Below are 13988 nucleotides of genomic sequence, written 5' to 3'. Positions count from 1 at the left end.
TGAGGGTAGGTGAGGGGGCCGAGGTAAGGGAGCAGATGAGAGTAAGTGTCCCAGCTGTGCTGTGGCTTTGGATGCTGTTTCAGCCTATGCTTTTCTTTTTCTTTTGCAGGTGTGTCGCACAGGCTGAGTGGGGCCAAGCTGCACTCTGAAGAGCAGCACGAGAAGGGCGGGCTGGTTGTGAGCTGGAGCTGGATTGGAGCAGAACGGCCGAGTAGCACGAGGTGAGTGCGAAGGGTATCCGTCTTGCTTTGCAGGTGCCATGGCAGGCTCTCCACAGAAGCGGTTGAGGATTGGAGAAGAGGTTGCGGATGATCAAGGAGCGACACGTGCAGGGATGGCTTGAAAAGGGCATGGCTGCTTTCTCTTCTGTTTATCAGGTGTCCCAAGCAACGTGGGCTGTGATGTTAGTTCCTGAGAACTGGAACAAAGCAGGTGCTGATGGTGGTCTTCTTCGGTAGGCAAAGAGGTGCCCAAAGCCCCGTCCTGTGTAGCCTGAGCACACCTCGCTGAGGATGAAGCATGCTTTCCAGCAGTTCCCAAAACTGTGTTGAAGCTGAAATGCTGTGTCTGTGTTTGTGTTGGGGTTGCTCCTTGGGGAGTGTAGGGATGGGTTTTAAGTGGGTGCAGAGGAGGGCCTGGCCCCAGTGTCCTGTAGTGTGTTTTAACCCATCAGCATGGCCTTTTGGTTCTCAGGTAGTTTACTGAATAAATGATTTTTCCTGCAAGTGGAATGGAATTGAATTTTTTTTTTGGCACGTAATCAGTTCTGCTCCTAGACTTTTCTTTCTATGTAAATAAAAGCTTGAGCTAATTCCAGATGGGAAAAAAAAATCAACTACTTGCTTGGTCATTTTGTCCTTTTAGTATCCAAAACATTTAAGCGCGGCGCCGCCCCGGGCCCATTTCTCAGGTGGAGCTACTGAGCATGTGAGGTAAAGGAGCTGGGAACAGAGGTATTGCACAATGGTATGTTGCATCAGTAGTAGTCAGTGTTGTACAGGAGGTGGCTATCAGTGCTGGCACGCTAGTGAATGTTCGTTCTCTATTTTTGGAAGTGATGATGAAGCTGTTTGACGTAATTCCATTTGAAAAAGTTCCAGTTACTGCCCTGGTCATGTCGTCCTTTCAATGTTAAAAGCTGCAGCAAAAGCATGGGGATTGTTGCTTCTAGAAACACCACAGGTCACCTGTCTGCTCTCTGCATGTTTTTCAAGTAAAGCAGGGGTAGGGGTAGTCTGTTTCAAGATTAGGGACAGCTTGTTATATTTCTGGAGCTTTTGTCTGTGTGTTTTCTGTCTGTCGAGTGTTTAGACCTTGCAGCCTTCTAGACTTTGTCCTTGAATTTACATAGTAGAAGTACATTTATGAGGGGTTGCCAGGTACGTTTTTTTTGGGAAACCGTGGGGTATGGTTCCTTGACCACATAAGTGCAGTAGTGCCTAGAGAGTGAGCAGGCTCACCTTCTTCTTCTCTGCAGAATAAGTCCGCCCGGCCCCATTTTGGCGCGGCGCTGCCCGGCCCCATTTTGGCGCGGCGCCGCCCGGGCCCCGTTCGGTGCGGCGCCGCCCGGGCCCATTTGTCATGTGGAGCTACTGAGCAGGTGAGGTAAAGGAGCTGGGAACAGACAGTTATTGCACAATGATATGTTGTCTTAGTAGTAGTGAACGTTGTGCAGGAGGTGGTTATTAGGGCTGGCATGCTGTTGAATGCTGGTTCTCTGTGTTTACAGATGGGGATGAGTCTGTTTAAACAAATTCTAGTTCAAAAAGTTTCAGATACTACCTTGGTGGAATGGAATTAATTTTGTTGGTGTATAATCTGTTCTGCTCATAGATTTTTCTTTCAATGCAAATAAAAGTTTGAGCTAATTCCATTTGAAAAAGTTTCAGTTACTTGCTGGGTCGTGTTGTCCTTTCAATGTTAAAAGCTGCAGCAAAAGCATGGGGATTGTTGCTTCTAGAAACACCCTAGGTCTCCTGTCTGCTCTCTGCATGTTTTTCAAGTAAAGCAGATCTTTAAAAAAAACAAAATCAAACAAAAAAAAAAAAAAAAAAAAACAAAGAAAATAATAAAAAACAGCTGCTGCTGCTTTCTTTCTACTTCCTTGTGCTTTGCCCCTCCCCTTTTCCAGGTGATTGGGTTTGAGTGCTGGGCGGGGCCAAATGGTATATGAGCCCCAGGCATGGTATTAGAGAGCTCCTTCTGCCTGGGCTGCTCCTTGGTGTAAGCGCTTTGTTTTTCCTTCAGTCAGTTGCAGGGTTCTCTAGGCAGGCTGGAGTCTATAGATTTCTAGAATTTTTAAGTGCTTGGAATTCATTTAATAGAGGGGTGTTTAGTAGAGGTTTGTGGCTTATTGTTTTTTAGGATGGTGCGATACTGCTCTGTTTTTGAGCTGCACTTTAATCTCTAGACGTATAAACCCACTCGTTTTATTCTGCAGAGGACTAAAACCAGCTTGATTACCGGCTACATGTGGCTTGACAGCGTAGATGCAGCATTACCAAGAGACTGAGCAGAGTTGTATCAGAGTCACCTTTTTTATCTGCAAAGGGTAAGTCTGTGATTACCCCTGCCGAGGCTGCTGTGTGTGCATGTCTTTTTGGCATTTGTGGAGCTCGGTTGTTTTTCTTTGTGTGTATGCATGTTCTTTTTTTTTTTTTTTGGTGGTCAAATAGTGTGTTTGCTGAGTGTGGTTAGAATGAGGAGGTGGGGAGCTGCTCAGGACTGGTAGGTTTGGTTTCTAGGAGTGTGCGGCATCCTTCCTGTGACGTGACTAATTGTTGGGCTGGAACGTTCCAGCTTGTGTGTCTTAGGCAATTGAGCTTGTGTAGTGTGTGTTGTGTGGCCCTGGCAGAGTTTGCTGTGGTGCTGTGGGCGAAGAATCTCAGAGCTGGTGAGCAGCTGAAGGCACCTCACAGCCACAGTGTACCTGCTGCAATAATACCTCTCTCTCCCAGCTGGAGAGAGCTGGGAAGAGAGAGGTATTATTGCAGCAGGTACACTGTGGCTGTGAGGTGCCTCAGAGTGCGCTTTTCTGTCTTTTTTTTGCAGGTGCTTTGTGCAGTCGTGGACAGGAAAGGGAAATACTCGTGTCACGGAGCAGTGAGGGAAGGTGAGTGTTGTCAGCCTGGTCATCTCTTATCTGAAGGGAAGATGCTCAGGTGTTTCCCTGTAAGGGTCCGAGGTGGCAGTGTAGATGCAGCATTACCAAGAGCCTGAGCAGGGTTGTATCAGAGTCTGCTCTTTCCTCTGCAAAAGGGTAAGTCTGTGATTACCCCTGCTGGGGCTGCTTTGTGTGCGTGTCTTTTTGGTATTTATGGAGCTTAGTTGTTTTTTGTGTGTGTATGTTCTAAGTTTTTGTTTTTTTTTTGAGGGGCAAATAGTGTGTGTGCTGAGCGTGGTTGGCAGGAGGAGGTGGGGAGCTGCTCAGGACTGGTAGGTTTGGTTTCTCGGGGTGTGCGGCAGCCTTCCTGTGCAATGCGACTGATTGTTGGCCGGAACGTTCCAGCTTGTGTGTCTTAGCCATTGTAGCTTGTGTAGTGTGTGTTGTGTGGCCCGGGCAGTGTTTGCTGTGCTGCTGTGAGCAAAGAACCTGAGTTAAAGCTGGTGAGCAGCTGAAGTACCGGAGCTGGGAAGAGAGAGGTATTGCAGCAGGTACGCTGTGGCTGTGAGGTGCCTCAGAGTGTGTGTTTCTCTTGTCTCTGCAGGTGCTTTGTGCAGTTGTGGAGAGGGAAGGGAAATCTTCATGTCACGAAGCTCTGCGGGAAGGTGAGTGGTATCAGCCATGTCATCCCTTATCCGAAGCGAAGGGAAGACGCTCAGGTGTTTCCCTGTGAGGGTCTGAGTTGAGGCTGTTTGGGATAGAGGAGCAGTGTGGCAGGTGGGTGCTTGCAAGCACCGCGGTCATTGTATCCTTTTGTGTTCCCAGGTGGCGTGGGTGATGCTGGCCGCTCCTTTCAAGCTTGGACCTAATTTTCAGGTCCAGAGGCAAATGGCCTGCTGTTTTGAAAGGATAAAACTAAAGATGGGGTGCCTTTTGTTGTTGAGGGATGGGTGCTACTGCTGGCAGCTGAATGTTTATCTTCTGCCTGTGTTTTGCCTTTCATTAGGCTGAAATGCAGTGTGTAGTGCGCAGTGCAGGACGTCTCAACCCGAGCTGCCTCTGCAGTGACTCTGGTGCGTAATGAGCAGAGGTAGCTGTTATTTTTGGGGTGCGGTTGTCACTGCAGTTATTTTCCTACATCCAGTAGAGTAAAATTCCAGTTTGCCTTTTAGAGGTGCTATAAGTGGGTGAAGAGAACAAATGGAAGCATCTGCCATGTGGGGCAGGCAGGCGGCTGAGGTACAGGAGGGGATGAGAGTATGTGATTTTTTCCCGGGGGTGGAATGGAATTGATTTTGTTGGCGTATAATCTGTTCTGCTCCTAGATTTTTCTTTCTATTTAAAAAAAAAAAAAGTTTGAGCTAATTCCAGTTAAGAAAGTTCCAGTTACTTGCTGGGTCGTATTGTCCTTTTAATATTCAAAGCTGCAGCAAAAGCATGGGGATTGTTGCTTCTAGAAACACCCCAGTTCTCTTGTTTGTGCTCTGCATGCTGTTGAGCTAAGGCAGATTTAAAAAAAAGAAATAAAGGAAACACACACAAAAACCAACAACAAGAAAAAACACTATTGGCTGACTTGTTGTGATTGCAACGAACATTTAATCCCTTTGTTTTCCCAGGTGGTGTGGATGATACTGGCTGCACTGTTGGAGCTTGGATTCGGAGAGGAACAGGTGAGCAGAACCGTATGTTGCATCAGCAGTAGTCAGCATTGTGGAGAAGGTGGGCATCATGGCCGGCGTGCTAGTGAATGCTGTTACTCTGTTTTTGCAGCTGATGATGAGCCTTCAATTGACTAAGATGACAATCGGTGCCTGTGTATTTCTTGAGGCAGAGGGACTTTACCATGCAGCAACCTGAGAGCTAAGTTGGGGGGTACCTGGTATTTGCATATCTGGGGTGGCTAATGGGAGCTGGGAGCCAGAGCAGCATGGAGCGTGCTGGCTGAATAGACTTGGTGCCACTGTGAAGGTGGTTGAGGCTGGGTCACCAGGCTAACAGGAGCAGCGGGATTAATTTATAGCTTGAGTGCATGCGCCATGCAGGACAATTTCCTTCTGTTCGTCTGTCCTGTTTGCTTCTGCAGTGTCTGTTCTGTGCTTCTCGGGTCTTGATATCCTCCTGGCTTTTTACACCGGACTGACCAGACAGGCAACTTGGTAGCTGTGCAGAAGGGCCTCAATGCTTGTTTTGTCATCATGGCTCTGATCAAGCAGCGACTGCAAGACAAGAAGTGCTCGAAAGTGCAGATCTGTTTCAGGTCTTGTGCATCATATTCGGTTTGAGATCGCGTCTGTTTCCATCCTCACTCTTGCATCTTGAATGGAATTGATTTTGTTGGTGTATAATCTGTTCTGCTCCTAGATTTTTCTTTCTATTTAAAAAAAAAAAAAGTTTGAGCTAATTCCAGTTAAGAAAGTTCCAGTTACTTGCTGGGTCGTATTGTCCTTTTAATATTCAAAGCTGCAGCAAAAGCATGGGGATTGTTGCTTCTAGAAACACCCCAGTTCTCTTGTCTGCATGCTGTTGAGCTAAAGCAGACTAAAAAATAAATACAGGAAACACACACACACACACACAGACACACACAAAAACAGTAACAAAAAAACCAACACCATTGGCTGACTTGTGAATGCAACGATCATTTAATCCCTTTGTTTTCCCAGGTGGTGTGGATGATACTGGCTGCACTGTTGGAGCTTGGATTCGGAGAGGAAGAGGTGAGCAGAACTGTATGTTGCATCAGCAGTAGTCAGCATTGTGGAGAAGGTGGGCATCATGGCCGGCGTGCTAGTGAATGCTGGTACTCTGTTTTTGCAGCTGATGATGAGCCTGGCAATTGACTAAGATGGCAATCGGTGCCTGTGCATTTCTTGAGGCGGAGGGACTTTACCATCCAACAACCTGGGAGCTAAGTTGTGGGGCACCTGGTATTTGCATATCTGGGGTGGCTAATGGGAGCTGGGAGCCAGAGCAGCGTGGTGCCTGCTGGCTGAATATACTTGGTGCCACTGTGAGGGGTGGTTGAGGCTGGGTCACGTTCTGGGTGCTTGTGGCTGGGTCACCAGGCTAATAGAAGCAGCGGGATTATTTTGTAGCATGAGTGCGTGTGCCAGGCAGGACAGTTTCCTTCAGTTTGTCTGTCCTGTAGTGTTGCTTCTCCATTGTGTGTTGTGAATTATGGTCTCCTTGGGTCTTGATATTCTCCTAACTTTTTACACAGGACTGACTAGACAGGCGACTTGGTAGCTGTGCTGAAGGGCCTCAATGCTTGTTTTGTCATCATGGCTCTGATCCGAGCACTTTTTGTCTTGCAGTTGCTGCTTAAAGTGCAGATAAGTTTCAGGTCTTGTGATCTCAAGCTGAATATGATGCACATCTGTTTCCATCCTCACTCTTGCAGAAGTCGTCTGGGCCGTATCAGGAGCTCTTGCTTGGGAATTGATTTCCTGAGAGTTGTCTTAGGGGGTTTTCAGTCCCCATCCTTCTGGTCTCTTGTCTTGAAGGCAGGCTTTTTAGGCCTCCATCATCCCAGTTCTGGCAGTTGCTTCCAGTCGCGTGTCGTGACATTGGAGTCTCTGGTAGGGTCTGGTGCAGAGCACCTGTTCTGACTTGCTGTTGCCGTAGGGCTTTCCTTTTGGGGGTCACTTTTTCTTGTGCCTTGCGTTGTGTGTTTTGTTTGTAGTGTTTGTGGCGTGCCCGTGTGTGTATGTGTTTGGTCTGGAGCTGTCCTGCCTGGCAGTTAGTGATTAATGTGGCAGGGCATGGGTGTACTAATACATTGATGGGACTGTTTTGGCAAAGCCATCCGGTCTGCCTCTGGGCACGTACTGAGGGGCAGCTGGCACAGTCATCTCTGGTAGTTGGCAGATGTGGATTTGGGAGAGTATATCTGCTTGTGAGCAGCTGTTTGTATAGTGTTTGAACGGTGTGCTTGAGGAGGTCTGTCAAATCTTGAAAGCTTACAGATACGGGGTTTTGAAACTTTTATTTTTTATTACTATTCTGTCCCCAGTAGAGTGTAAACCTTTGGAGGAACTTTTCACGGAAAGAGCTCCTTCTGGAACTGTTCATCAGTTGGTAGGCAACTCGGTGACTGTCTTGATCTACTTCTGAGGTGCTGAGGTATTGGGGCTTCTGTTTTGAAATGATAATATTGTAAATGGGGTCCCTTTGTGTTGTTGAGGGATGGGTGCTAATGCTGGCAGGTGAATGACTATCTTGTGACTGTTTTCATTTGTTGAAGGTGAAACACAGTGTACAACACGGGACTTGACCGGAGCTGCTTTTCGCAAGGTGAGCGATGAACAGATGTAGCAGGTACTTTAGGGGTGCAGTTGTCACTGCAGTTAGTTAACTGCACAAAATACAGTAAAAATCCTGTTTATATTTCAGGGGTATTGTAGCTGGCCTAAGAGAGCAGATGGAAGCATATGCCTCGAGGGGAGGTGAGGGGGCAGATGTAAGGGAGCAGATGAGAGTAACTGTCCCAGCTGTGCTGTGGCTTTGGATGCTGCTTCAGCCTGTGCTTTTCTTTTTGTTTCACTTTTGTCTCACACAGGCTGAGTGGGGCCAAGCTGCACTCTGAAGAGCAGCACGAGAAGGGCGGGCTGGTTGTGAGCTGGATTGGAGCAGAACTGCCGAGTAGCACGAGGTGATTGCGAAGGGTATCCATCTTGCTTTGCAGGTGCTATGGCAGGCTCTCCACAGAAGAGGCTGAGGATTTGAGAAGAGGTTGCAGCTCATCAAGGAGCGACACGTGCAGGGATGGCTTAAAAACGGTATGGCTGCTTTCTCTTCTGTTTATCAGGTGTCCCAGGCAACGTGGGCTGTGATGTTAGTTCCTGAGAACTGGAACAAAGCAGGTGCTGATAATGGTCTTCTTTGGCAGGCAAAGAGCTGCCCGAAGCCCCGTCCTGTGTAACGTGAGCATGCCTCTCTGAGTATGAAGCTTGCTTTCCAGTAGTTCCCAAAACTGTGTTGAAGCTGAAATGCTGCGTCTGTTTTTTTGTGTTGGGGTTGCACCTTGGTGAGTGCAGGGATGGGTTTTAAGTGGGTGCAGAGGAGGGCCTGGCCCCAGTGTTCTTGTGTTTTGACCCACCAGCATAGCCTTTTGATTCTCAGATTTCCTACTGAAGTGATTTTTTCCTGTGAGTGGAATGAAATTGAATTATTTTTTGGCGTGTAATCAGTTCTGCTCCTAGATTGTTCTTTCTGTGTAAATGAAAGATCGAGGTAATTCCAGATGGAAAAAGAAATCGGTTGCTTACTTGGATGTATTGTCCTTTCAATATTCAAAGCTGCAGCAAAAGCATGGGGATTTTTGTTTCTAGAAACACCCCAGTTCTCCTGTCTGCACTCTGCATGCTGTTGAGCTAAGCCTTATAAAAGCAAATAAACCACAGCTGCTGCTCCTCCTCTTTCTACTTTCATGTGCTTTCCCCCTGCACTTTCCCAGGTGATTGGCTTCAGGTTCCAGGTGGGACCTAGTGGTAACTGAGTTGCAGGTATGCCATCAGAGAGCTCCTTCTGCCTGGGCCGCACTTTTGGGTAAGCGTTTGGTTTTATTTCAGTTGTTTGGAGGGTTCTTTAGGTGGGTCAGAGTCTATGGACTGATGCGTTTCCTAGTAGAAACGGGTACGCATGTCTTTTTGAGGTGGCAACTGGTGGGATCTGTCATTGTAAAGCAATCTATTAGTAGGTGCTTGTATTGCACGTAGCTCTTCCTCAGGTGAGTAGTTGTTATGGCATTTTTACGGATAGTATGGTGATGTTACTTTGTGTGTTTGCTTTGTGGTTCTGGGTCCCTTCTGATTTTTGCAGAATTACGGGGCTTTCTGTGATTCTTTGCCTGTATGTCAAATATTATCATAGTCAAAACCTTGGTGGCAAAGTGATGGAGCAGGGTTTAGGAGAAGTGTATCATGGAAGCTCCCTGTGTGAGCATGTGTCTGAAAATGGCAGCAGTGGGCACGTAAGGGGTAGTCTGTTTCAGGTTTAGGGACAGTTTGTTGTATTTCTGGAGCTTTTGCCTGTGGGTTTTCTGTCTGTCGAGTGTTTAGACCTTGCAGCCTTCTAGTCTTGATGTGCTTGAAGTGACTTATTACAAGTATGTTTATGAGGGGTTGCCAGGTACATTGTTTTTGGGAAACAGTGGAGTAATGTCTCTTGACCGCTTAAGTGCAGTAGTGCCTAGAGAGTGAGCAGGCTCACCACCTTCTTCTGTGCAGAATAAGTCCGCCCGGGCCCATTGCGGCGCTGCCTGGGCACACTTCTCAGGTAAATGTAGTGAGCAGATGAGGGAAAGGAGCTGGGAACAGAGAGGTATTGCACAGTAGCATGTTGCATCAGTAGTAGTCAGCGTTGCGGAGGAGGTGGGTGTCAGTGCTGGCGTGCTAGTGAATGCTGGTTCTCTGTTTTTGCAAGTGATGATGAACCTGTTGGACGTAATTCCATTTGCAAGAGTTCCAGTTACTGGCCTGGTCGTGTTGTCCTTTCAATGTTAAAAGCTGCAGCAAAAGCATGGGGATCGTTGCTTCTAGAAACACCACAGGTCACCTGTCTGCTCTCTGCATGTTTTTCCAGTAAAGCAGATCTTAAAAAAAAAAAACAAAGAAAATAATAAAAAACAGCTGCTGCTGCTCCTGCTTTCTTTCTACTTCCTTGTGCTTTGCCCCTCCCCTTTTCCAGGTGATTGGGTTTGGGTGCTGGGCGGGGCCAAATGGTATATGAGCCCCAGGCATGCTATCAGAGAGCTCCTTCTGCCTGTGCTGCTCCTTGGGGTAAGTGCTTTGTTTTTCACTCAGTCAGTTTCAGGGTTCTTTAGGTGGGTCAGAGTCTATGGACTGATGCGTTTTCCAGTAGAAACCGGTACGCGTATCTTCTTGAGGTGGCAACTGGTAGGATCTGTCACTGTAAAGCAATCTAGTAGTAGTATGTGCCTGTATTGCACGCAGCTTTTCCTCAGGTGAGTAGTTGTTATGGCAGTTTTACGGATAGTATGGTGATGTTACTTTGTGTGTTTGCTTTGTGGTTCTGGGTCCCTTCTGATTTTTGCAGAATTACGGGGCTTTTTGTGAGTCTTTGCCTGTATGTCAAATATTATCAAAGTTACAACCTTGCTGTTAAAGTGATGGAGCAGGGTTTAGGAGAAGTGTATCATGGAAGCTCCCTGTGTGAGCGTGTATCTGAAAATGGCAGCAGTGGGCATGTAAGGGGTAGTCTGTTTCAAGTTTAGGGACAGGTTGTTACATTTCTGGAGCATTTGCCTGTGTGTTTTCTGTCTGTCGAGTCTTTAGACCATAAAGCCTTCTAGGCTTTATGTCCTTGAATTTACGTATTAGAAGTACGTTTATGAGGGGTTGCCAGGTACGTTGTTCTTGGGAAACTGTGGGGTATGGTTCCTTGAGTGCATAAGTGCAGTAGTGCCAAGAGAGTGAGCAGGGCCACCTTCTTCATCTCTGCAGAATAAGTCTGTTCGGGCACACTTCTCAGGTAAATGTAGTGAGCAGATGAGGGAAAGGAGCTGGGAACAGAGAGGTATTGCACAGTAGCATGTTGCATCAGTAGTAGTCAGCGTTGCGGAGGAGGTGGGTGTCAGTGCTGGCGTGCTAGTGAATGCTGGTTCTCTGTTTTTGCAAGTGATGATGAACCTGTTGGACGTAATTCCATTTGCAAGAGTTCCAGTTACTGGCCTGGTCGTGTTGTCCTTTCAATGTTAAAAGCTGCAGCAAAAGCATGGGGATCGTTGCTTCTAGAAACACCACAGGTCACCTGTCTGCTCTCTGCATGTTTTTCCAGTAAAGCAGATCTTAAAAAAAAAAAACAAAGAAAATAATAAAAAACAGCTGCTGCTGCTCCTGCTTTCTTTCTACTTCCTTGTGCTTTGCCCCTCCCCTTTTCCAGGTGATTGGGTTTGGGTGCTGGGCGGGGCCGAATGGTATATGAGCCCCAGGCATGCTATCAGAGAGCTCCTTCTGCCTGGGCTGCTCCTTGGGGTAAGTGCTTTGTTTTTCCTTCAGTCGGTTGCAGGGTTCTTTAGGCAGGCTGGAGTTTATAGATTTCTATAATTTTTAAGTGCTTGGAATTCACTTAATAGAGGGATGTTTAATAGAGGTTTCTGGCTCACTGTTTTTTTGGGATGGTGGGATACTCTTCTGTTTTGAGCTGTATTTTAATCTCTAGATGTATAAACCCACTTGTGTAATTCTCCAGAGGACTAAAACCAGCTTGATTGCATGGTACCTGTGGCTTGGTAGCGTAGATGCAGCATTACCAAGAGCCTGAGCAGGGTTGTATCAGAGTCACCTCTTTCATCTGCAAAGGGTAAGTCTGTGATTACCTCTGCCGAGGCTGCTGTGTGCGCGTGTCTTTTTCGCATTTGTGGAGCTCGTTTTTTTTTTTGTGTGTGTTTATGTTCTAACTTTTTTTTTTTGAGGGGTGAATAGTGTGTGTGCTGAGCGTGGTTGGCAGGAGGAAGCGGGGAGCTCCTCAGGACTAGTAGGTTTGGTTTCTAGGAGTGTGCAGCATCCTTCCTGTGCGATGCGACTGATTGTTGGGTGGGAATGTACCAGCTTGTGTGTGCTGGGCAATGTAGCTTGTGTAGTGTGTGTTGTGTGGCCTGGGCAGAGTTTGCTGTGGCGCTGTGAGCGTAGAATCTCAGAGCTGGTGAGCAGCTGAAGTACCGGAGCTGGGAAGAGAGAGGTCTTGCAGCAGGTACGCTGTGGCTGTTTCAGAGTGTGCGTTTCTCTTGCCTCTGCAGGTGCTTTGTGCAGTTGTGGAGAGGGAAGGGAAATCCTCATGTCACGAAGCTCTGAGGGAAGGTGAGTGGTGTCAGCCTGGTCATCGCTTATCCTAAGCGAAGGGAAGACGCTCAGGTGTTTCCCTGTGAGGGTCCGAGGTAAGGCTGTTTGGGATAGAGGAGCAGTGTGGCAGGTGGGTGCTTGCAAGCACCACGGTCATTGTATCCTTTTGTGTTCCCAGGTGGCGTGGGTGATGCTGGCCGCTCCTTTCAAGCTTGGACCTAATTTGCAGGTCCAGAGGCAAGTGGCCTGCTGTTTTGAAAGGATAAAAGTAAAGCTGGGGTTGCTTATGTTGTTGAGGGATGGGTGCTACTGCTGGCAGCTGAATGTTTATCTTCTTCCTGCCTTTCTCCTTTGTTCAGGCTGAAATGCAGTGTGCAGTGCAGGACCTCTCGACCCAAGCTGCCTCTGCAGTGACTCTGGTGCGTGATGAGCAGAGGTAGCTGTTATTTTTGGGGTGCGGTTGTCACTGCAGTTATTTTCCTACATTCAATAGAGTAAAATTCCAGTTTGCCTTTTAGAGGTGCTGTAAGTGGGTGAAGAGAACAGATGGAAGCATCTGCCACGTGGGGCAGGCAAGCGGCTGAGGTACAGGAGGGGATGAGAGTATGTTGGGAATTGGCATAATTGTTCGATCTATGCTTGCCTTAAGCAACCAGGGGTAGGCCTTAGAAATCTCAGGGCCTGCTGTAGCTGAGCAAACCAAGCTGCCAGAGTAACTGTGAGAAGCTCCCACGGAAATGACTCCCACATCACCCAATTAAGGAACTCAGAAAATATTGTTATCAGCAGCTGGCCTCAAGGACTAGGCCTACGTGAACGTTAAGCACAAAGGGGGTTGTTTTCCTAACTTCTAATCAAAAGGGGGGTTCTTTTCTTGCAGGTGGTGTTATTTTCTTAACGGTTTGTCTGAGTGCTTTTGACCAATAATCTTGTGTGAAACACTGTCCATCCCTGTAAAGTTCACTATAAAAGTTAGGCTATTCGGGCAATAAAATGGTGAAGCATGATCTGACTCTGCTGGTGTCTGTCGTGCTTTCGTCCGTGCTTCGCAACAAGAGTGTGTGATTTTTTTCCTGGGGATGGAATGGAATTCATTTTGTTGACATATAATCTGTTCTGCTCCTAGATTTTTTTTCAATGCAAATAAAAGTTTGAGCTAATTCCATTTGAAAAAGTTCCAGTTACTTGCTGGGTCGTGTTGTCCATTCAATGTTAAAAGCTGCAGCAAAAGCATGGGGATTGTTGCTTCTAGAAACACCCCAATTTTCTTGTCTGCAGTCTGCATGCTGTTGAGCTAAAGCAGATTTCAAAAAAAAAAAACCCAAAAAACAGGAAACACACAAAAAACAATAAAAAAAAACACCATTGGGTCACTTGTGAATGCAACGATCATTTAATCCCTTTGTTTTCCTAGGTGGTGTGGGTGATACTGGCTGCACTGTTGGAGCTTGGATTCGGAGAGGAAGAGGTGAGCAGAACCATGTGTTGCATCAGCAGTAGTCAGCATTGTGGAGCAGGTGGGCATCGTGGCCGGCGTGCTAGTGAATGCTGTTACTCTGTTTTTGCAGCTGATGACTAAGATGACAATCGGTGCCTGTGCATTTCTTGAGGTGGAAGGAATTTACCATCCAGCAACCTGAGAGCTAAGTTGGGGGGCGCCTGGTATTTGCATATCTGGAGTGGCTAATGGGAGCTGGGAGCCAGAGCAGCATGGAGCCAGCTAGCTGAATATACTTAGTGTCACTGTGAGGGTGGTTCAGGCTGGGTCACGTTCAGGCTGCTTGTGGCTTGGTCAACAGGCTAATAGAAGCAGCGGGATTATTTGGTAGCGTGAGTGCGTGCGCCAGGCAGGACAGTTTCCTTCTGTTCATCTGTCTTGTAGTGTTGCTTCTGCAGTGTCTGTTCTGTGCTTGTCGGGTCTTGATATCCTCCTGGCTTTTTACACAGGACTGACCAGACAGGCGACTTGGTAGCGGTGCTGAAGGGCCTCAGTGCTTGTTTTGTCATCATGGCTCTGATCCGAGCACTTCTTGTCTTGCAGTCGCTGCTTGAACTACAGATCTGTGTGAGGTCTTGCGATC

General features: G+C 47.3%; 1 protein-coding gene across 1 annotated transcript in view; it reads right to left on the bottom strand.

Annotated features, from left to right (window-relative positions):
- The window catches only part of LOC137856614 (uncharacterized), a 210279-nt gene that overhangs the window by 153041 nt on the left and 43250 nt on the right, over positions 1-13988 (bottom strand). The gene's annotated exons all lie outside the window — the stretch shown is intronic.

Source organism: Anas acuta, chromosome 5 (genome assembly GCF_963932015.1).
Source record: "Anas acuta chromosome 5, bAnaAcu1.1, whole genome shotgun sequence".
Classification (NCBI taxonomy): Eukaryota; Metazoa; Chordata; class Aves; order Anseriformes; family Anatidae; genus Anas; species Anas acuta.
Note: the sequence above shows the minus strand (reverse complement) of the source record. Positions and strands in the feature narration are given on the sequence as shown.